The sequence below is a fragment of the Chelonoidis abingdonii genome, chromosome 1 (genome assembly GCF_003597395.2).
Source record: "Chelonoidis abingdonii isolate Lonesome George chromosome 1, CheloAbing_2.0, whole genome shotgun sequence".
In the NCBI taxonomy this organism is placed as follows: Eukaryota; Metazoa; Chordata; order Testudines; family Testudinidae; genus Chelonoidis; species Chelonoidis abingdonii.
Genome location: NC_133769.1, coordinates 253,568,751 through 253,594,609, shown reverse-complemented (window position 1 = coordinate 253,594,609; position 25,859 = coordinate 253,568,751).

Below are 25,859 nucleotides of genomic sequence, written 5' to 3'. Positions count from 1 at the left end.
GTGGTGGCCATGACACTGAATATTAAGGGTAAGAGAGATCAATGCCTTGTTTTATAGTACTCAAGATCTACATTTTGAGAGTGTTTAGAGTGTGTTCTTCGCTCAAAGAGTTAAATACTGACTAAAACCTTTTAAACACAAAGGGGCCAATTTCCTAATGATTTGTGTTCATGCACAAATCAACTTAATAGCACTATTTCTGGAAATATTACAAGCACAGAGATAAATTTCACATTCATCAAAGCCATTTAAACCCATTTGGAGCCTTTTTTGAGAGACATAAAAAAGATTTAGCAGTTTAAGGGGAGATCAAGGCTATTTGCACACAATTATTTAAAATTATTAAAAATTGCCTCTGCTTTCCCTTAAATTGCACATTGTGATCCCATTAGGGGCAGCTCTGACAGGACTGTAGCCTGTAGGGTTTTTTCTCTTTTTCTTTTGACACTTGTTTTAGTTATTTTAGGGAACCTGCTGGCCATTTTTGATTCAGAGGTCTCTTGCTCTAATAAGAAATAAATATTAGTATCTAACTGGTAAAAAAAAAAAAGAATCATCTGCTGTTTGACAATGATGGCTGTACTTACACTCCAAAATGTTAACAGACCAAAATGCTGCATTTAAAAACATGAGGTGCTAGAAATGTTTTCTTCTCATCTGGAGGCATGCACTCAATGTTCGTGGTGCAGTCTAATAATGTCCCTGTTTTTCTAATTAATTAAACATATCTACAGTTCTCTGCAGAACATGCCCCCCCTCCATTTTCTAGGGTCTTCTGGTCCCCATGGAGGTCCTAAGGAGCAACTCAATATCAATATAAATGGATAAATCTTTTAAATAATTTCTCCAAACCTCAGGTGCCAGCACAATTAAACATATAGGAGTAAAAATTCAATGCAATGTGCTGTGATTTAGCCCTGTGACTTCCATTAAAATTAAAATTACCATTTAATCTAATTTAATTAAAATAAATTGGAATCACACAGTTAAAACCCCACTAGCCACACTGAAAACCTACCCAATTTGTCCTATTTTGGTGTTGCATTAGAGGAAAGCTGCATCAGCTTGCTAAATGTAGAGACCTTCCTGGCCAGATCCTGCTTACCTTGCTCCCCTTTGAATTACATTGGACTATTCACAGAGGTTAGATGAGCAGGGTTTTTCTCAGTTAGCCCAGTGGCTAGCCTGTGTGGAGCAGGGGGTGATAACTTTAGGCCTTTCTTACTCCCTGCACCGATGCTACTTCACCAAGACACACATCTGAGAGGTGGAGAGAGGCTTCTGCTAGTCAACTAGTCCATAAGGTGAAGCTGAAATTGGCTTTCGAGAAACTGCTTACTTTTGCCTCTTGTCTGGGAAAAAAAAAGATATAAGACCAGAACAATCTAAGAAAGAGGGTTCATGGGTGAGAGAGTGGGGAAGATGGTCCCTAAAATGAAGAATGCATGGTTGGAAATGTTTAACTTGCACAAATAGATAAACAACCTATATCTGACGGCACCATAAATCATGAGAGTGAATCTCCTTTCCTCTCTCCCCCCACTCCCCTGAGAAACTGAAGATAAATATTACAGGGTAGTGACCTTATCTAATACATGGCTGCTTATTCAGTGACATGAGAGCGTTAAAAATGATCATTTGAGAAATGCCCACCTAGTATTTTAAAAATGGAGTTTCTTCTCCTACTTGCTCATCAGTTCCTTCTGTTGACTGTTGGAAAAACACAGAATGTCAGGTAATATTTTAAGTCTGGTATTTGTTTGAAAGGTGCCTGCACAAAATCTTTTGGATTCTTCATATGCATGACCATAATTCACGTAAAACTAGATTTGGGACAGGTTGCCACTTCTGTGGGACAATTCTCTCATTCCCAGCAGCCATTTAAAATGTTGGGGGAGGGGACAAATCACACACATCAAAAAACCAAGGGGCAGATACACTTGGCACTGCCAGCTATAAAAGAAGTTACATGGAGATTAGGGACAATTTCTCACCAGACTGCATCTGTTTTCTCCTGTTTGTTTGTTGTAAAGGTGGGTCTTCATAAAAGATTAATCATCTTCATCCTCCTCTTCCTGGTGTAAGTGAAAGAGGAACCAGGCCCACTAATGCTCTGCATTTCAATAGTACCTTTCCTCTAAAAAGACTTTACCAACATTAATTAAATAAGCTCCTTGACACCTCTGTGAGTCATCCCCATTTTGAAGCTAGGCAAACTGAGGCCCAGAGGTGAAGGGCCTGATTTTCTGAGTTGCACCTCTGAAAATCAGCCCTTCGTAAAAATGCCTACAGTCACATAGAAAATCAACTGCAGGGCCAGGATTCAATCCTTGAGTCCTCTTTCATACCCCCTAGACTGAGACTTTTTAAGAAGCAAGCCACAGCCTGGAAGTGGATTATGAACAGGGTCCCACTGAGAACCGTATAAACAAACCATTAAAATTCTGCAGTCACTAGGACATGGCAGGAGGCAGAGCAAGGATGAGAAGGTGCAACTTCTCTCTTCCTCCTCTTTTGGTGACCTTCGCCCAGCCTCTGCTCTGCCCCCTCTGGTCCTGACACAATCCAGCCACACTGCTCCGTTTCAGCCCATTCCTCTTCCTCCTCAACTGCAAAATGCCCAGCTCCAGGGCGGGGGAAGTGCCACTTCTGGGGCATGTTGTAGTAACTCTACAGCCTCTTTGACTGATGTTGCGTCTGAGGCCAAATGATATGTGGGAGAGATGGGAATAGGCATAAGCTTTCCACCTCCTGCAAGCAGCCCCCGTTTTGAAGGTCTCCCTATATATATTTTAAAGGGTTATCAGCATGTGGTCAGAGATCAGCTATGGTGTTCCCATTTCTCCCACTTTGTTGTTTGTCTTTTTTAGAATACAAACTCTTTGGTGCAGAGTCAAGGCCTTCTTATAGGTGTGTACAGAGCTGAGCACTTTCTGGGCATTATTCATAAGAAATAAAAATTCAAATTTTCCAGGCTTAGTTCCCAAATCCCCTACTTCTCAGCACGAAATTATCCAAGGCATTTTCCAACCAAGTACAAAAGAGAAGCTATCACAGTATCTCAGACTAGGTTACCATGTGGCACACCTACCTACATTCCCCTGCCAACTAGGTGTATCGGCACTGCAGCCAGTTCCTACACTTCCATTGCCTGTCCCCTGAAGCATAGGAGTCATGCTGGGAGTGTGGAGGGGGTATGGGGAAGCTCCATTACACCAGTTTTCACTGATTTAGAGCCCATTAAAGACCCTGTGCTAGTGGTCTGGCTTAAAGCTGTCTTGGATTTAAGTTGAGACTAGGCTGGGATAATCAGGGAACCAGATCCCTGATTTCCTCTCCTCTCCTGTGCCAGAAACAGAAATAAATCTGCATATATATGTGCCCTAGTCTGAAAGATTTTTACAAGTTTACTGTATTTTGCCATTCAGAACATACTATTTAATGTTATTAATGGGTTTTTAATCACTTTAAAAAGTATCTGCTGCAATCATGAAAGCTTTTTAAGACAAACTTCAAGAAATCATTTACATTTATAGTCTAAGATAAGCTAAAAGTAGTAAATCTGCATTGTTCATTGTCACTTTAACAAGACAGGGGTTTTTTTCCTCTCCCCTAAACTGAATACCAAAAGACGTATGATCCACTTTCTGAGCCAGGTCACCTTTAAGATCACAGCAACATGCTATAGAATTATTTGCCAGTCCTCACCAGAGATGTCTGCAAGTGCAAAGCCTGTGACAAAGGACTGAAATGACAGCACTTTGACTCACTTGTACATTGTGTTTGTTTAGGAAGGTCCTAGAAATTGTATTTCGCCAACCATATTCGCTATCAACACACAATTATCTGGCTTAATCATGTGGAACAGTGGCAAATTCACCTGGGGCTTAAGAACTAATGACATTCTCGTCTGAGCTGCTTTAGTGAAATGGCCTAGCACCTGAAGCAGGAACAGCAAGATTGCTCAAGAAAATTTGGTTTTCTTTTTTCATTTCACAGCATAGGGGCTCTGCTCAAATCAACAAACGCTCCTGATTAAATAGCTGTGGTAGTTGACTTATTTGCACTTGTGTGTATGGCTCTGAATGTACACTGAGAATCTCTACCCTTTACAGGAAAAGAATTGTCTGTGACTTGTTTTTAATACACCATCCTTTTGATATAGGAAATGGCCAAATAAATTGCCATTGAATAATTTTGGTATGATTACAGTTATTAGAATGGATGACTCCAAATATGCCACCACTAACACTGAGACAATAGACAAAAACATCTCACTAATTCACGTGGATATATTTTTATGTATTTATTTATATATTTCTGCCATCTGTGGGAGGCCCATTAAAATTCTGCTTGCTCTAGTAAAATTCAGACCCTGGCCTTGGCCTTACACCAATAATGTGGAGGTCATCGGCAGAGTCACTGCTGACTGTGCTGCTTAATCTCAGTAGAGGTTACAGGCTGGCAATGATCAGAAATTGAGTGTTCAGACTCCTGAGTATTTCAGAGAAGGGGGTCGCCCACTTCTCTTATTTTGACTTTTGAAATGAAACTGGCCACATTTCCCTGAATAAAGTTTGAAATCTCATTCAGGGAAGGATAATGGTGCAGAATTCCGCATGGTGATCCTGTGCTGTTAGCTGCTCCGTGAGCAGAACTCCTATTGGCTTCACTGGGATTACTGTAAACAGGGCAGCCCAGAATCAGGTTTTGTGTGACCATGGCCTTTCTTGTGAAAATTAATTGTTATTCAGTAAAAAATGTTGGGATTAACTCAAATGAATATGAGGCCGCACTCTAGCTTGGTTGGAAAAGCAGAACAGCTACCCATCAAATAGGGCACATGCATTCTGCTAATGGTTGTGAAACCATGTTCACAGCAGCAGAGTCAGTCACAGCTCCCATATCGTACGTAGATGGTTACTGCTAATAATAAGAATCATATGCACATAGTGGTTATAGCCACATTGAACTATGGGATCTGTAAGTGCAGTCTATAGTGTCCCACCACTGATTGCTCATCCCGTTACAACTGATCCTCTGCAGCAGAATCTGCAGTGGTTTTTGGTGGAGTTAATGGTTCTGATGGAGTCAGTTGGTTCTGCTTCAGTATAGCAACAGCATAGGTAAGCCTGCTTTTTTTGCTGGCAAATGACCAGACAGAATTTTGGCCCGTGGAATTGAAGACTCACTGAAGGATATTGTATGCACATCTAAATTTGTAATTATGCAGTAGGACAATGATAATAGACAAGCCCATGAAGAAGTGGATTCCTATCTGGTTTAGGTCACATATAAAATGAGTATGGCTTTAGATTAGTCTATAGTGGAAATGACTGTTTACATTGAACTCCACTTCACTGAGAATAATTGAAAATTTGTACCAGACAGACCCAGGGCAGGGCTAACAGAGGCTTATTTGGGTCATCATTAGGGTAAAGTGACAACCTTTATCTTGGTTATTTAATGTCTTGACTTTCCTTTCCTTTGCTATGGTGCTGTTTGAGTTACATCTGCTGCAAACTGGTATAAAGGTGGGACAAATCAGGTCCACAAAGGGGAATTTAGTGCTGCACTGCAGCCAGTTTGCACTGGCACAGCAGGGCAGCCTTCCCAGCAGGTGCAGAGTTAACTCTGTGTCCCCACGCCACAGAAGATCCCATGGACATGTGTGGGGATGTTCTGGGGCAGCTCAGCAGGAACATGTCTTAAATGTTTCTGTACCTCAACTATTAATTGAGTGCTGCAGGGCCTATGGGGACCATGCCAGCTGAGAACCCCTTAGGATGGTCCTGAGGGCTACCCTTACCTGCACTGGGGCTGCACCATCTCTGACAGCTTCAGCAGCAGGGAGGTACAGATTGCCTTCTCTTGATCCCTGCAGCCTGCACAAGGCTGTACACAGGCCCAGCGATTCACTGAACCCTGAATGTCTGGCTCCAACTGTAGTAAGTGAAGGCCTGATAAAGGCCCAGTATAAGACCTGAGGCCTGAACTAAAGTAATGGTCAAGACTTTGCTAAAAAGCAAAGTCAAGCTGTGAGCTGGAGGCCGGCTCGGTTCAGGCATGGAAAGGGCTGATGTTGCATAAACATTTATTCACCTAGCATACCGAAGTATAAACATGGTACCAGAACATCTTATACTGGAACATTCCACAGATAAGAAAGAACAGGCCAACCCATCCCAATGACAGGGGAAAAAGAGTAAAATGATGGATAGAGTTGTTTTGATCGAACCAAGTTGTACAAGGTGAGAGGCAGCACCTTGCTACGTAAAGGGGTTGTACCTTGCTACGTAGAGGGGTTGCACCTCAATACGTCAGGAGTGATGTGTGACTTGTTTGTACCTGTGTATAAGAATGTATCCCTGGGGTGATGTCTTTGTCCGGCCGAGGGGGCAGTGGAAAGTCCCGCCACTGACTGAGCCAAGTCCATTGACCGTGGGCACATACTCGTAGTATGCCCTGTAGAGTAACAATCTGGAAGGAACTATTATTGTGTCCAATACGGCAATAAACCTGGCCGAAGTGCCTTCGTACCTTACTGGACTCTGTGGTCATTGGGGGTTCTCTTCGGGTCTGCTGTGTCAGCTATCTGTGCAGAGCTGGGGCAGCACACAGAGGGAACACGCACCCAGCCGCGTGATACCAACAAGGAGAGAGCAGAGCACCACACTGGTAGCCTCTGACAACACCTCTGACAACACTAACCACTGTCATTGTTCCCACACTTTCATCAGCACTTATTTATGTTTATTTCACCAGCCTCATTTATAGGGCCAAATCCTCAGCTGGTATGAATCAGCAGAGCTACATCAAAGTCAACAGTGATACCAGTTTATAACAACTGAGAATCTGGCCCAAAAATACAACCCTATGATATCAAAGTATTGTGGAGGGCCTAATGGATATTCTGGTATTCAGATAGTTTGCTACACTTCTGTAGAAACCCTTTAAAAAATAAAGGGACTGGGCCAAATTCTGCTCTGGATTAAACCAGGATAAATTTCTTTCAGTTTATGCCAGTGTGACTGGGAGTATAATTGGACCTGTAGTTCATTAGCCACTTAGCTCCAGTGAAACCAATGTATACCAGAAAGGTCTGTCAAATATCTAAACTTCAAAACATATCTTTTATTTACTTTCATTGCTGCTGCTCCAAACATCAGATGTTGTTCTTCTATGAAGAAGTTGATACACTATTTCTACAACTGTGCTGGTTTACTACTTCAGTAAGGAGAGAACAATTGCCAAATGCACTTATCTTTGATGACATTTAAGGAGGAAAATGTGGTTAGCACACAATTGCATTAGGCCTCCATTACATCTGTACAGACTAGCATCCAGAGCATTTTACTAGTCTAGTGCAACAACGAGGGAAAACCATATATTCATTGTATACTACCAGGCAAGAGTCACTGTGATACTGAGGAAATGTTACTACTATATGGTCTTATCTTAAGGTCATGGGGATATACTTCTGTTACTACTGCAGTAATGGTAAAATGATGGAGAAGCAAAAAACAGGCAACTAGATACATTAATGCAGGTATATCTGATCATTAAAGCGGTAAGTGCCAGTCCCTACACAGAAGCTACTGTATATACATCCACTTATCACTGATACTAGGTTTCATCAGGCATATCTGAATCAGGAAATAATATGGTAATTTTCACAGTCACCAACTGGAAAATATTTATGGTGCAGCAGTTTAATATATCTGTATTTTATATTTCAAAGATTGTACCTGATGACATAATAAGAGTCTGAGTTTAAATAACAGCTGGATGAGCTCAAGAAAAAATCTGCCTTGGTAGAAAGCTTGCTTCTTTATAAAAACATTCTCCACATTCATCAGGATTGCCAGCCTGGGGCAAGCTTAATTAAAGTCAACGGAGAAAAAAACTGAATCCTTAAAAGTGCTATTTGGGCTCACAAAGCTTGAACAAATCAAAATATGAAATATTCAATTACCAATAATTATGGGGTTTTGTTTGGTAAATGTTTTGTCACTCACTCCATGCTCCACCTGCTTTCTCTTTCTTCTCTGACTTAGTCTAGGTCTACATTGGTGGGGGAAGTCGACCTAAGATACACAACTTCAGCTATGCTAATAGCGTAGCTGAAGTCGGCGTATCTCAGGTTGATTTACCTGGCCGTGAGGATGGCGGCAAGTTGACTGCTGCCTCTCCCCCATCGACTCACTTCCACCTCTCGCCACAGTGGAGTTCCGGAGTCGACGGCAGAGCTATCGGGGATCCCCAATAGATCGATCACTACTGGCCGATCCGATCCGGCAGGTAGTGTAGACATACCCTTAGGGGTTAAAAAAGACCTTTAATGGTGCCAATTCCAGGATTTGGAGACTGTCTGCATTTGTCCAACATGCTTCTGGCTCTTTCAGTCTCTCTCATTGATACTGACCTTAAGCTTCAGTTTCTCTGAAACACACACACTCCCTTTCTCTCATCTGTTCAGAATGTCATCATGATTCATGAGGCAACTATCTTGTTTTGAATGTGAACTTACATTTAGCAGCTCTATTGACTTCCATGCTTGCAAAATTTTAAATTTTGTACTGTCTTGGGTGTGCAGTTTAAAAAAAATGGAGTTTTAATGGTGGTTGTGAGGAAGTCATGACTGGACTTACTTTTCCATCACAAGCTCAATCGATAAATTCAGACTTGTAAAGCAGAAATCTGCTGGACAGACAGAATGAAGCTCTAAGTCTTTATTTACCAGAGTATATTATTCAAGGAGGTAAGTTCACAGCAGCATGAATTTAAACATATACCCTGCATTAAGACTTCTCCCATTCTAATTATTGACTTCTATAGCATATTAGACACAATTCATTAGGATTCACATTTCCAATAAAAGTACAATAGTGTTCTATAGGGGATCATGCAGTTTCCCTACTCTGCAGCTGGGAAACAAAGAACTGGTTAGATCAAGAGATTAAAATGAGACAATAAAGACGCAAAGTCAACCCACTAGGCCAGTTTTAAGTGTTTTGCATCTATATTTCCAATACCTCCAAAACATTGTCAACAAAGGTCCAGTATCTCATTATATTCAAAACTCCAAGAACCGTTTAACCTTTGCTGGAGCTACACAGAGGTTTCCACTGGAAGAGCAAAGAATGAGGTTCATTAAGTGACTGATGAGGACAGTCAGGGAATTTTTTTTTCATATTTATCTTTCTTGCAATAAAAGAAAATGCTAACCTGGAGAAATCACAAATTAATTAACATATTCTCCACTACTTAATGACACCTCAATAGAAGGCAACTCTTAAAATGTGAAACCCTTGACATTGTCAGTATAAAAAATAAAGTACATGTCTCTCAGTGGATACCAGGGACCTATATTATATCCTTCTGTTGGTTACAGAATTTTCAATATTTTCTTATCCTTTTTCACTCATATGAACTGCAGCTTATAGCAGTGGTAATCATTTCCTGTGTTTGAAAAAGAGATGAAAGCATTCATGGATGAAAGCAAGTTGGATTTAATCTCCTTCTCTCTCATCCAGTGCACTGTACTGATCATTTTCCAAAAAAACAAGACTTAAGCTCATTTTTGTCATGACAAAACTAGTTTCATAATAATCAGATGGCAATTCCTAGTGTACACAATTCTAATATAATTACCAGGAAGAAATGTAGAGGGAGTTGCAGGTTTGAGATAAAGAAAAGCCTGTGAATTTTGTATTAATGTCTCAGACTCTCTTATTTGTGCAAGTAATCAATCTTTCAGGGAGTAGAATAGTAATTCTTTGTGAAAAAATGACAAGAGTCTGAGGAAGAAAGAAGATAATCTGAGTTTCATTCTGTACACAGCAGGTCAGCTGTGATTGACAAAGCTCATCACAAAACCATAGCTCCCAGAATAATCCCAATAGCAGAGTTTCATTTGCAGCCGAAGCAGTGTTAATGACATGTTTAACAGCTGCTTGTTGAAGTTTGGAATCTGCATTAACCTGCAGAGCAGTGAACAGAGAAATGAGGGAAAGTATTGAAATCAAGCCTTCATTATGCTGACAGTTGGGGTTAAAGGGCAGAGAGGGATTCATGGAGAGGGAGGGAAGGAAGGTCAATGAGTGGAGGGTTCAATTGCAGATAAGGACAGTCGAGATGATGACAGTGTTTGATATAAGCACAAAAGGCTGCACAAGGGAACTGAGGTGTTTTAACTCAAGGTTTTGATGAAGGGAAGAGTTAGGCAACTAGAATGAACACCCTAGGAGTGGTGGCAAATACCAGGCTGATATAGTGTCCATCACACAGGAGCAGCAGCAGAACTCTATCAGGGCTATCACTCTAGAATGCCCACTTGATATGATACCAGCTCCCTCTTCTCCCCACACCATGTTATTACTAGCTGTGTGTGTCATCTTTTCTCAAAGGCCTCCCCTAGCCTCTGTAAAATGGGCCATTTTAGAATATCTGGTGTCCTAACTGAGGATAGATAATAATGCCAGTTTCAGGGTACAAGGCCATTCCACATGTCACAGTGATATTAACAACAATGACATGCAAGCAAAAGAAACAAGAGTCATTCAGCTCTGCCTCTGTGAGTTGCAAAATGTAGGCAGTGCCAGCGGCCTGCCTTTGTTTTAAATTGATGAGGCAGAGTAAATAGAGACAAACACACACACTAGCTTCTTTTTTTAAGCTAAATATCCTAGGCAGCCTGTTTCAACTGAACATAAGAGTTATTTTAAAAGACTTATTTTAAGAGTCTGCACTGGAGACCACCAGCCACCGCGGTGGCTGCCGATGATCTTGCTAGTATGACTGCTGTATTGTTACTCTTCTTCATCATATCTGGCCTAGTCAATGCCTGGAAACACAGATTATGTAACAGTGTTGTTCACTACCTCAAGGTATACAGAGTAGGAGTGGAGTTTGTACTAGGTTTACCACTAACGCTAAACAGGAATTTTTCTATAAAACTATATTTGTCAGAAAATGACAATTTGCCAGAACCGAAACTTTTCACAAGAACACACCAGTTTCTATGACACTTTCATAGGAAAGGTTTCTCAGGTCCAGGATACAATTTCTGGTCAAAACAAGCCAGACAGAGTAGAATAACCTGGCAGTTAAGGCAATCACCTGGAATTTGGGACACGCATGTGCAAGTCAATGCTCCTACTTAAGGATGTGAAACTGGGACTACTGAATCCCAGGAGTGCCTTCCCCCCGCCTCTCTGGTTCTTCATCAAAAAACTTCAGAGGGTCTCAGTTTCATCCTGATTGGAATGGGAACATTTGTTGAAATCTCAAAAATGTTGACATTGTGGTAAACAATTTTTCACCCTGCCCTACTTGCCACTATTGTGAGAGTAAATTGAAGATTGTTTCTGGAAATCTAGAAACCATTTACTACTGCACAAGAATACTTAGTGTTCCAAATAAGGGACATGAGCTCTTAAAGATAAATTCAAGCCACACATTTCAAACACCCTGATGTTGGGCTTGAAGGAGTGTTCAGGTGCAAGGTTTGGGGTTGGCCTACTATAAAAATAGGGCCTATTAGCAAAATGTTATTCTATATTCAAAGGTTGTCCATCCTTAAGGCCCCCTGGGTGTGTTCAATTCAGAGGTTTCATTTGGACCCATTTTAGTTTTCACTGTATTGACATTTGTCTCCAGTGAGGGGCCAAAACATTGCTCTGAATCAAAACTGTCTGGGAACCAAGGCAAGTACCGTTTATGCTCTCTGGAAACAACAGGAGAACAGAGCATACAGAGGCAGCATGGTCGAGTGGGTAAGGTACTAGACTGGAAGACAGGAAGCCTGCATTCTATTAATAGCTCTGCAATGACTCTCCCTGTGATCTTGGGTGAAAAATTGAAATGCAAATAATAATCCCCATCTTTGTAGAGCACTGGTGTTATTAACCATCTCTCCAAACTGAATCCACAACCACAATTACACTGATTTTGCCATTTTAGACTTTGTCATCAAAAGACATTTTAATTTTTCCCCAGTCTTTTGTCCTGTAGAAGTAGGAGTGAGTCATTTAAAATCAGCAAAACTTTTGGATCATTTTCTTATGTTTAAACAGCCATTTGCTGTTTACAAATAGGATCAAATTTTGCCATTAGTCTTCTTTTCACCTACCTGCTGGCTGTTGTATTATCAAAAGGCTAAGATACTGTTGTCAATTTGTCCCCTAAAATATATGCACTGGATTTACATGACTTCTGATCTTTTTGACAGTAAAATATACTCCTTGGACAGTCTTCTTAATCCATATTCCAAAATGAAACTGGAGGGCAAAGATTAAGTGATAGCAAACTACTGAATGTGCAAATAAACAAACAAAGGTGTGGGGGAGGGATGCCAGCAGCAAAAACCTTAGGAAGCGTTTTCTTGGTAAAAAAAAATATCTTAGTCATTCCTATTAGTGGGAAGGCTTTAAACCAAAACAGCATCAGTACAATTGTATTTAAATTATACTGTAGGGAATAACCCTGCATTCCTAGAAAGATAAATTAGATTACCTGTAAGTATCTATCTACCACCTCTAATTTCTATGATTTTACAAACTGGAATAAGAGAAAAGATTTAGGAATACCTTATTGTTTACAATACAGAATATTTTTGGCCCAAATAAAGTAGTTCTCTAGCTATAAAGATGTCTTCCATATCCACTTAGCACCTCAACATGGGCACTGACATATTTTTAAGGTTTGATTGACCAAAAACATTGCTAGCTTTGGGCTAGTAAATCATATCTATGCATATAAAAATGTCCTTACTGCTACTCAACTTTCCCTCAAACTCTGCTGCATCATCAGGGGTTGTGTAACTGTGAATTCACAAACTCTAGCTCTTCATTCACAGAAATTTGATTTAGAAAAATGTTCAGTCAGTGAGGACATATAAATAAGTGAGGTAATGGCTTCGCTGAGCATAGTGCATTTTTCCTGTAACTCTTACACAACTTAGAGTGTCATTCGGCTGTCCACCCTGATACTCACTCTTCAGTTAGTCCCTTGGAAATCAATGGGATCAACTAATGGCACAATAAGGTGCTGCCAAACTGAGTAAAGGTGGCAGAAGTGGATTCTTAGTACTTCCAATGCTGTAAGCTTGTAGTAGATTCTTAGGGGACTTCATGGCAACTGGAAAAAAATGGATACAATCTTGTAGGGTACATATCCTCAGCTGAGAATCTAGCCAATGAGGCTTTCCAAAACAGAGAGAAAATAAAGTAACAAGATGAGTTGGGACATATTTATGGTTTCAGGTTCAGTCCTGTTGAAAAAAAAGAGAAGAAATCCTGACATGATATTTTACAATTGTTTTGTTTTTATCAATTAAGATTGAAAGGCATGAGTAGAGACCCAATATTTCACATGATTAAAATAATAGATCTGATTCTTATTTGCACTAAGGCCTGTTTTGGCACGGTAAAGTTGTCCTACAGTGGGACTACATTATATTTACACTCACTTTCAGGCCCCTTTTCATGGCTAGAGAGGGAAAAGTGGCCTTAGCATAAATGAGAATTGCTTAATACTTTGTCAGAACTAATATATTATGCTAAGGCCCAGATCCTCAAAAGTGTTTAAACTTCTAATTTCCATTGATTTCTATGGAAGTTAGGAGCCTAAATTCCTTTAAGGATCTGACATGTATTTTTATTTTTACCCATGATATGTATTATGGTAATGTGGGGTACCATTATTATTACTACTATATCTCCTCTCTCTCATCTTCTCTTCCCAGCCTTCCATTACGCTGTCCTTACTGTGACCACAATAGCCCCTGTTACCAACTCCCTTCAATGGCTCCCTGTCTTTTCCCACATAAAGTTCAAATCTTCAGCCTTCTTGCTTCAGGTTCTGCAGAACCCTGCTACTGCCTACATCTCATCTCTCATCACCACCTGCCTTGCCCCATCGAGATGTGTTGCCTGATAAAGTAGGTAGAGTTGACATACTGGAGAGGTGGCGCTCTGCCACTTTCTCAATAACTTTACCAGAGACTCAGAGATCAGAGAAGGGGCAGTAATTGGTCAGCTAGTCAATGTTGCAGATCAGACTGTAAGTGAATTTCAAGGAAGAACTGCCATCCCCTAAATGCACACATGAACAAAGACCTATTCACATGGCTATTAATCAATAAAAAAGGAGCTTTGGGACTTTGAGGAATGTTCACCATCTCATTCGCTGCAGTCACTCACACTCATGCAGTAGTTGACTAGATTTCAGGAATATTCAGCTTTTAAGAAGGAATGGAACCCCACAAGCAGGCAAGTACATTGAAGTGGAGGTCAATTTTCAAAGGATAGTAAAAAGAAAGGAGTCTTGAGGAGGAATGTAAAGGTGTGCAGTGCAGTTCAAAGGATTAGGGAAGATATTCCTGGCACAGGAGGTGTCATGAGAAAAGGCATGGAATCATACAGAGAAAGGGGGTGCAACAAAGTGTCCTGTGTGGGCAGAGCCTGGGGCAAAAGCAAGGGATAAGACATCAGATGTAAGCAGGAGCAGACCCATGCAGACCCTTGAACAAGTGACAGTGCGATCAAACAGCTAGGACAATGGACTGACAGGAGATCAAGTTCTATATCTTGCTCTGGCCTTGACGTTGGGCCTTGGGTAAGTCACTTCCCTAATTATGAGCTCAATGCAGGAATCACTAGTGAAATTCTATGGTCTGAGTTACACAGGAGGTCAGATTAGATTATTACAATCATCCCTCGGGTCTTTAAATCTATGGAAATTAGGATGTGGAAGATCAGAAGTCAAGAACGTAAGATTTGCTATATTAGGTCAGACCAATGGTCCATCTAGCCTGTATTCTGTCTTCCAGTAGTGGCTGGTGCCATTGCTTCAGAGGGAATAAACAGAACAAAGCAGTTATCAACAGCTCCATCTCTTTTTGTCTAGTCAGATGTTTAGAGACACACAGGACATGGGGTTACATTTATGACCATCTTGTCTAAAAGCCATTGATGGACCTACCCACCTAGAACTTATTTAATTTTTTTTTCAACCCAGTTATAATTTTGTCCTTCACAACATCTCCTGGCAACGAGTTTCCCAGGTTCTTGCAGAAGTACTGTGTTGTGTTTTTTAAACCTGCTGCCTATTAATTTCATTGGGTAACCCCTGGTTCTTGTGTTATGTGAAGGGGAAAATACCGCTTTCTTATTCACTTTCTCCACATCATCCATGATTTTTATAGACCTTCTAAGTCATCTCTTCTCTAAGGTGAACAGTCCCAGTCTTTTTAATCTCTCCTCATATGGAAGCTGTTCCATTCCAATAATCATATTGATTGCCTTTCTCTGTACTTTTTCCAATTCTAATGTACCTTTATTGAGATGGGGCAACCAGAACTGCATGCAGTATTCAAGCTGTATTTTCAGAGAACTATCCACAATTACTCCAAGATCTCTTTCTTGAGTGGTAAAAAATAATTTAGCCTTGATTATTTTTATGTAAAGTTGGGATTATGTTTTCCAAAGTGCATTATTTTGCATTTATTGACATGGAATTTCAGCTGATGTTTTGATGCCTAGTCACTTAGTTTTTTGACGCTTTGTAACACTTCACAGTCAGCTTTGGACTTAACTATCTTCAGTAATTTTTTGTCATCTGCAAACTTTGCCATCCGTTTACCACCTTTTCCATGTGTCTATTTGAGACACATGTTAATGATATCTTGTGCACAGATTAATTAAAACAAGTTGTAAGAAAGAAAATCCCTAAAAGGTAATTGGAGAAGTTGGATTCATAATATTAGCTCATAACAATAATAAGATCAATACTAACCTCGGCTCAGGGAACATTTAGGGACTAATGACACTTTATGGTATAGTTGAAGGCCACCATATCCTCCCAGGCAGTCACTAATCCTCAGCAAATCTCCTGCCCTTAAATGGCTATGGCACAATCCTTTGCAGAATATTTGTTTTATGTAGGCAGTGGCATAGCCTCAGTCAGAATGTGTTTGCTTGTAGAGGGCTTTCCACTGTGGGCTTTACACAGTATGAATTTCAACCTCCCAGTAGCCAGGCCCCATTAACCACGAACAAAAACTATATACAAGGGGAAATAAGAGAGATCCAGGCCACCCGAATTCCTCTATTTTCCCAACAGTTTCCCAGTTTACAGCCCTGAAAGGAAGAGCAGAAGAGCAGTACCTCTGATAAACTGGAAAGTGTGAATGGAATAGAGTGAGGAGATACACTGTACTAAACAGAAAAAAATCCCCTAAATATAAAAGAATAACCTCATGGACATTTTAGCTGAACATTTTTGACTGTTTCCTACTGTTTCCAGTAGACCAGCTGGGCTTTGGAGTGGAGCAGCAGATCTATTGGTATACTAGCGTTACGAGTAAAAACAAGAAAAGCCAGTTGAATTCAACAGGAACCAGTCAAAACCAAGAGAATCCAGCTAAAGCAATATGTAATCTAGTAGAATTTATATGAGGTTGCATTACTATACATTGCCATATGAAATATTGCCCATACGAGCAGAGGGGGAACACAATGAGAAGAAGAGAAGCCTAGGAAAACTTCTGTGGATCACTTTACAGAATTTATTCCAAATATTCCCCACAGAAGGGAGAGGATAGAAGGTTTGGAAAGGAGACAAATAGGTTTGTCCCAGAAATCCATGAGGAAAGGAGATGCTTTTCAATGTTGCTGCTAAGGGGCTACTTTTCTATAGAGCTGTGATGCCATTATCTTCTTTGCCTGTAGATATGGATAGAAAGTAAATGCTGCTTTACACAGCATTATTTTGGAAAGGTTTTTATACGGAGGTGGGAGGAACATAGTGTTCAAATATGTGTAAAGGTTGTTATAAAGCAGATGGTAATCAATTTTTCTCCATAGTCACTGAAGGTAGGACAGAAGTAATCAGCTTATGTTGCTGCAAGGGAGATTTAGGTTGGACATTAGAAAAAATTTCTAACTATAACGGTACCTAATTACTGGAATTAGTTACCAAAGGGTTTGTGGAATCCCCATCATTACAGATTTTCAAGAACAGGTCAGACAAACACCTGTCAGGGATGATCTAGGTCAGTGATTTTCAACTTATCGTCCACAGACCCTTGGGGGTCCGCAGACCATGTCTGAGATTTCCAAAAAGGTCCCACACCTCCATTTGACATTTTTATGGGTCCGCTAATGAAAAAAGGTTGAAAACCACTGGTCTAGCTATACTTGGTCTGCCTGAGTGTGGGGGGCTGGATTAGATGACCTCTCAAGGTCCCTTCCAGCCCTACATTTCTATGGTTCTATGATCTTCTGCACAGATACCTTCCTACATATCTGCTGGGTCTTACATGCTTACTGGATTCAATTATGCTCCTCCTGGGAGCTTTGGAGTCCTGATCAAGTATAGTTAGCTCTAGGGAGCTTCTGTGGGCCTAGGAGGATGATATTAGGACATTACTTGGAAAGATGTGCACACCTGATGCACAGATGAGGAATCAAGGATTCACTACAGTGCAAATGCAGAGCCCTCCAAACCATCAAAAACAAGTGCCTTATCTTTTTCATTTCCAGGAGTTATAGCAAAGGTGCCCTCTGCAGTTTCCTGAAGCCCTCGAATGGAAATCTGTCTGTTAACTTGTAAATGTTGCTATTTCCATAAGAAAGAAGAAGAATGCTTTGGGAGCTTTTTTATGGCACAGAAAAGCATAAGGGCCTATAGTGTTACTGTCAGACTTAAATCACTTCAGCCAATTAAAGAGTCAGTTCCTGAGGTCTCAAAGTCACCTTACTGCCACACAGCTGGGCTCTGCATTAGCCTGATCAAAGCTGAGGACAACCACATCACTGGATGAAGAGCAGCTCATAGAATCATAGAAGATTAGGGTTGGAAGAGACCTCAGGAGGTCATCTAGTCCAACCCCCTGCTCAAAGCAGGACCAACCCCAGCTAAATCATCCCAGCCAGGGCTTTGTCAAGCTGGGCTTAAAAACCTCTAAGGATGGAGGTTTCAACCACCTCCCTAGGTAACCAATTCCAGTGCTTCACCACCCTCATAGTGAAACAAGTTTTCCTAATATCCAACCTAGACCTCCCCCACTGAAACCTGAGACCATTGCTTCTTGTTTTGTCATCTGCCACCACTGAGAACAGCCTAGCTTCATCCTTTTTGGAACCTCCTGCAGGTAGTTGAAGGCTGCTATCAAATCTTCCTCACTCTTCTCTTCTGCAGACTAAATAAGCCCAGTTACCTCAGCCTCTTCTTGCAAGTCATGTGCCCCTGCCCCCTAATCATTTTTGTTGCCTCTGCTGGACTCTCTCCATGTGTCCACATCCTTTCTGTAGTGGGTGGCCCAAAACTGGATGCAATACTCAAGATGAGGCCTCACCAGTGCTGAATAGAGGGGAATAATCACTTCCCCTCGATCTGCTGGCAATGTTCCTACTAATGCAGCCCACTATGTCAGTAGCCTTCTTGGTAACAAGGGACACTGTTTACTCATATCCAGCTTCTCACCCACTGTAATCCCCAGGTCCTCTTCTGCAGATCTGCCCCTTACCCAGTCGGTCCCCAGCCTGTAGCAGTGCATGAGATTCTTCCTTCCTAAGTACAGGAGTCTGCAATTGTCCTTGCTGAACCTCACAAGATTTCTTTTGGCCCAATCCTCCAATTTGTCTAGGTCACTCTGGACCCTATCCCTACCCTTCAGCTTATCTACTTCTCCCCCCAGTTAGTGTCATCCATGAACTTGCTGAGGGTGCAATCCATCCCATCATCCAGATCATTAATGAAGATGTTGAACAAAACCAGCCTCACACCATACCCCTGGGGCACTCCTCTTGATGCCAGCTACCAACTAGACATGAAGCCATTGATCACTACCCATTGAGCCCGACAATCTAGCCAGCTTTCTATCCACCTTATAGTCCATTCATCCAATCCATACTTCTTTAACTTGCTGGCAAGAATACTGTGGGAGACTGTATCAAAAGCTTTGCTAAAGTCAAGGTATGTCACATCCACTGCTCAGTTGCTCTGCACTAGGAACACAGGGAGGCCCAAAAGTAGGCAGCACACTGCATGTAGGCATCTCACAGTGAGTTCCACGATCCTTGAGTCTTTTTCTTACTCACATGCAAGAACTCATGGAGACACATGTGTGGTGTGTGAGGCAATTAGCCATGGAGCTCAATGTGAACCCCTCCATCCACTCCAAACAGCACTTGGTGTGGTACTGCAGGAGTTACAGGGAGCAAACAAGTGAGCATTGCAGTACCCCCACACACACCTACTGATTGACTATGGGGGCAGCTCTTTAGCCATGGTGGACTTCTTCCACATCTCTACCTTTCCCCAGCATGGGGATCAGAGTCTGAAAGGAATTCAGATGGCCTGGATCTCTTTTATTTTCCTGCTCGGGGACATGGGTAGGGTGGCCACTGAGCAGGCCTGGAGACCAGAACATGAATAAATAACAAAGAAATAGGAAGAAAATAATAAAAATACATTTGGGAGAAACCACAAGTGAATACCAAATACTCTTAATGTGTGATGGTGCTTCAGCTCTTCTTATTTCCAGCTAAATGACTCAATGGAACTACTGCTTTGCCAAATCCCTTGGCTGGTGGGCAGGAGTGTTATTGCTTCCTGCTTGCCTCAACCTCTCACAGTTAGATAACCCATGGAATTCAGGAGTTCAGGTTTCAACCTGCATTGTTGTTATAAAAAACAGATGGACCAGGACTTCCACAGTAAGTGTATGGAGGTCAAGTATATGGTTAATTATTACAATTTTCTTGCCTCTCAGAATATATGAACTCAGTCTCAAGGTCAGTATGTGTTTTTCCTGTACTTTTAAAAGGTCAGTTAACTTTTTTTAAAACTAGAAGTATATGGCATACTAATAAGGGCCCAATCCTGCAAAGTACCAAGCACCTCCTGTGATGTACTGAGCACCGTTTACTCACACTGATTTTTACCTTGAGCAGTTTATAGGATTGGGCCCTAAAAAGCTACTGCAAAACTGGTGGACTCTACTGAAGGGCAGAAGAGCTGGCTGCAGGTACATTTATTGTTAAAGATGAGTTTCATTTAAATAAATCTTGGATCAAATTTTTTCTCTGAGTTAAACCAAGAGTTGCACTCAGTGGAGAAATCCATTTTCTCCCCTGGCTCCCAGCAGAAAAGATGGTGAAAATGTAAAGGGGAAAAGAAGACGGTGTCCCCAAAGTCTGGGTATTAATATCTTGATTTTGGTAAATATCTCATAAAACTTAAAATGATTCCAACAGGAGGTGCAGATTTCACTAAGTTGAAGGCATCTTGGATTTTCCCAAGATGTAGAAGATACTGCTCTGGGGGAGGGCAGGCAATGTTTGCACTGCAGTCCCCCTGCTGGCAGAGGATGCCCAAAAGATGTACTCTAACAGCCATCTGCTCTGACCACACTTCTCTCCAAGCAGCACCACCCACTTTGGAGGCAGTGGGTGCAGCTTGACTTGCCCTCAAGACATCAGGACCTATATTGTTATTAGGATGTTTTACTTTCCCCTCTCTGATCCTTTTCTCATGGTCTCTTCTGTAGGATGCAGACATATAACCTTTGAGTTTGAGTTGACCCTGCAAACCTCTTATATTTGAGCAAGTTCAGAATTAGACAAAATGAATTTCCCCATTCCTACTAATCAGGAAGCAGAGTAGTGTGCCACATCCCAAGCTGTTACCACTGTACTGAAGTCCAAGAGGATCCATCTTTCTCATTAAATAGCTACTTTTTTTTTCTTAGCTAAAAGTTTTTGTTTGTTTGTTTGGTTTGGTTTTTGTTGGGTTTTTTTTTGGGAGGGGAGTAGATTTTTTGCTGAAAAGTTGGGGTTTTTTAATCTGGGGATGGGGGAGTGGAAGGCATTTTCCAACCAGTCCTAGAACATGGTACTGTTCTGGACTGCTATCTGAACTCTGCTATAGCCAAGTTTTATGTAAATAAATGTACTATGGTTTGTTGAATATTACATGTAATATAGCTACTTTCTTCATGTCTCTAAATTGTGTGCAAAGACAGTGGCATAATAACCACCAAAGATTTTTGGTTAGTATCTGGATAGAGGCTCCATGGCTGTGGAGTCCACATCATCCTTTATTTTAAAGTATATAGACCTAATCATTTAAAACCAAAACAACAAGCAGCTGGCATTGAGACTAGAGTGAATGAGTAATTTACAACAAATATTTTACCTGACAAGTTTAGCCTCTTCCTCAACTACATTCATTATTCAAAATTATTTTATCTTTTTTAACTCTAAGGATTGATTTGAAGCAGTTCTCTGCAAATATTTGGTAGATTGTATACACTATTCATATTCAGGGATTTCTCAACATGGAGGTTGCAGACAGATGCCAAGAGATAATCTACCCTGACCATATTGCTAATTCAAAGGGGAACCTTCCTAGATAGAAATGGGGGTATGGAAAAAGTTAAGAATCACTGCACTGATCTGTGATGGTTAGTTTGGATGACTCAGATAAATCATCTGGTGTTGCTTTTGCTTCTTGAATGGAAGAACGTGCAGAGACTTCCAGTGAACTTGTGAACTACATATTCATTTTCTACAAATATTCGTGTGTATAAGTTTGAAATTCACTTTCCATGGACATTTGTGCCAGTAAACCTTAATTACACAAATGTCACAGAAAGCTCTAATTTAAGAAATAATAAAACAAAGCTCACCCAGAGAAACACACTGGCATATGCTGGGTTTGCCCACCTCTAGGAACAATTACGCCAGAATTATCAGTAGGTGATACAAAATATTTTCCCCACTCTGTGCAATATTATCAAATAAAAAACAATCCTCCTAAAGCATGATCAGCCAATGCTCAGTACTGAATCCTTAGTTTTACTTGCAGTTCAGTTATTAGAGCAATGCAAACTTTGATTCTCTAAGTCTCAAGTAAATGAACGCACATCATAGCGATGTTATGACCATTTAATCGTTTTTCCATAAGAAAAGATTAAAATGCCTTAGTTATGCTGGATTAAATGCTCATTCAATAATTGCAGTGGACAGTATGCTTTCAGAGTAGGCGAATTAAATTAAAAGAAAGACAACTACAGAAAAGGTACTAGTGGTAGAATTAGAGAATGTTTCATCAGTTCCCCGATGTCTCTACAGTAATGAATCTGTCAAAAGATAATAATATTTTAGTGAAAGGTGTGATTGGATAAGTCACGTTATTTATTAACTGTTACCCTAAAATATCACTTTTGTCTTATTATTAAAGAACGGTTAGAGAGCAGCAGGGATGCCTGACACAAAGCATTAAAAAATGGATTATGGCTATAACAGGCCTTGGAGTGTATACACTGAGCTGTAAACTCTGTAGTAGAACTTGCTAATACTACAAACCAGCAGAGACTGGATCCAAGTTCCGTAGATTGATACAGCAATTCGCCCAGTGTATTTAGATAGTTCCCTGGAGCTATGTTTGTCACAACAGTTTAACCATCCACATCCTTAGATTCTGAACCTGATTTTCAAAGCATTGCAATTAAATATACTCTTTTTTTTATGATGGCTGTGGGGAGGGGTCATGTTATGGAAGGGAGAATATTATAGCAGCAAACACAAGTGAAAAAATCTCTCAAAGATCGCAGAAAGCTCCCTGGTATTGCTCTGGCATATACTTTTCATTATGAGCTTGAATTGAGCCAGAAAGGTGTCTGGTGAAGAATGGATCTTTAAAGACCCAGTATTTGGGCCAACAAGGAGAGAGGAAATACATGCCAGTCCAAGTGTGGCAGACAGTAAAGCTCCTGTGATAAGAAGTAGAGAATGCAGATAGTATAGGGCTGGGCATTATATATACCCTAAGATAGACACTGTACATAAAGCATCAGCAACTCAAATTTTACTGTCTTTGTTTCTGTAAAAGCATTAGAAATTAAGGGGGGATATGAATGGTTCAGTCTTCAATGACATTGTTACAAACCAAAGTTTGGCAAAAACAACTTCATATACTTTGAATATGTGTTTTCTGAGCTCAAGATTAGCACTTACAAGTGGGGTTTTGCCAAGCTACATTGTACTGTAGCAATTACCAGTTACTTATGATAGTCATTCTTTACTGTGACAATAAGATCACATCACACTGATAAAGTGCAAGATATGGAGCTGTATACAGAAGGAGCTTTTATGCAAGACCCTTTATCTAACTATGTGAGACTGGCTAAAACCATTCCTTGACTTCATTCGCAAATGAAATGTAACCGGCATTTGCAGAAGTAATTTCTGATTAAGAAAAGATGTGAGGTTTCCAATTATATCAGGAACAAGCACAACTCTTGTAAAATGAAGAATACCTTTTTAAAGTGGACCCATTCATTGATAAAAGCATTACTACTTGCTTCAGATGTGAATTGAAATGATGCAAAGTGCTGGACTAAGTGTGGATCCTTCACACATTTACAATGCTGCAATACTTCTTAATAGCAGGGCTAAGGTAAGTCTGAACTCAGAGGGCACTAGCCAGTTGTTGATTATTTTTTTCCCATCACTGCCAGAAGAACTGCCATTAAAAGCATTACTTTGGGGAATGACAGTGTAACACTGGAGAATGCTGACTGGCAGCATCTAAGAAACGCATTTAAACATATGACGCTTTTGCCATTCTGGAAGACTTGCAGGCAAATCAAGCACTATGTGGTAGGATACCTAAAGTAATGACTCCTAGGGATACAGGGAATTTGCACACCACCTCAGCTTCAACTGTGACACTGGTTCCCTGGCCCGTTCTGTTGTTTTTATGATCCAAGGGATCAAGTATTCAAGGTTGCCTATGAGACACACACACACACACACATTCACCAAATAAAATGGTGATTGCGGTCAGTACTGAGTAGGTTTTCTGTTCTCTTTGGCTTCCTAGATATATTTAGAGGATGTAGAATAAGGGTCAGTAACCCTGTAACTTTTTCTGTACCTTCTGGAATGTAATTTGGTCAAAAGGAGAAAAGGACGTGTTTGCCCCCAATTCCAAAAAACACACTGATCTCCATCTGCATACCAATACACAACTGAACAATTTCAGTGTGGAAAGGTCAGAACACACTGGATGACAGAAACTCTCATTCAAGATCCATAGAAAACCAAAGGCCATGCAAGCATCAATGCCAAAGATCAGAATAGGGTTGTTCTTGGTCTTTGTTATTTACTACTGAAATTCTTAGCACTGGTAACAACAATGTGCTATAATCTGATAAACAGTATAATTTTTTCTTTCAAGGTCAGTTTCAAGAAACCCTTGCTAGATTCAGCTAATTAATTTTTGGCCTTTTTAACTACAGGGTATTTGAAGCCACATGTTATGAATTATTTTCAGTTGAGATATTAAAATCAGATTACAAGAGAAAAGCCTTGTAAATATTTGCCTTCAAATGAGTCTAAGAATAAATATATATTCAGTAATTCATCCATATTTAGCAGATATTAAAAAGACAAAGCATAGCTTTAAATTCACTTATCATTTTACACAAAGAAGGGAAATATGAAACTTGGCTTGATTAGCTTGTTTCTTCCTATGCTTTGTAATACCTTATTAAAATTTGAACTTTGAAATGGATATTATCAGTCAAATAATGTCAGCAGAAATATTTAATCTGTGGTTAGAGCTTTAGTTAATAGAACTTTTATTTGAAGTATTTTATGTCCAAAGGGAAAAATAATATAAAGAAAGCCTAGAATTGACTTGGAAGGTTGATTTTCCTTCTGTGATTTCATTTAAAATCCCTACATAACTTGCTGCTCAGAAAAACCCTCTGAATCTATCCCAAATTAGATTTATAAGATTATTGTACTTTCATTAGGGGAAATGTTCCATTTTAGCGTGGAAGGTATTCAGGCCTTGATGCTTTGTACGGTTCAAATGGCCCACTGAGTTAAGCAGACAAAGACTATACTGTTGTGTTCAGCTGAGAGAAACTCAAAAGAACTGGTTCCTCCACCCCCCACTGATAACATTTTAACAGTTAAGGAAACCCTGCATCCTATAGAAATTGAACAGGATTCTGAGTCTGACCTTGCCCTTGACAAGTCAGTGGAATTAATTAATTTAAGGCAAGTTTACAGAGTTCTGAGAGATCTTATGTCCAAAATTAAATAAAATATATAATTGGCAACAATATTATATTATTTTAAAAGAATAAGGATGGATTAGTATAGCCTCCAAAAGGACATCGCAAACAAAAATCACTTTTGTGTTTTGGCAACACAAGAGCTGCATTTATGAAAACCTGAATGACTGTCATTCATAGCATTCTATTTTGTGGCATAGTAATGCCATTGGAAATTGACTCCAGTCCCTGTAAAGTATCTTTTTATCTCCAATGACACATGCACCAAATACTGCAGAGTGTACCCTGTAAAAAAGATAAGTATGAGAGAGAGAGAAAATCATGAACTCTTGCTGTGCATTGTTGTTTTTCCACTAAAATATACAAGTGGCATCTCTGTCATTTATGAATTCTCATGGACAGATTTCCTCTTGATAAGAGCATTTTAAGCCAGCAATTTTAAAGAAAGAAAGAAGCTTCTTGTAGGACACAGTTTAATGAGAACCCCAGTTTCTCAGTGTGAGTTTGTAAAGCAGGTAAAATGTAACTTGATTTCACAGGGAATCTGATTTCACAAACACTCAATATTTTTTTAAAGGGTTTTAAAAACTGAATGGTTCCATTCATCAAAGTGCACTTTAAAGCAATCTTTATGAGTGGGACAACAGAGAGATACTGCATGTAGGCTGAAAAATACTAATGTGCCCAGGGCCAGTGCAAGGAACTTTCGCAACCTAGGCGAAACTTCCACCTTGCACCTCCCACCCAGCTAACCCCGCCC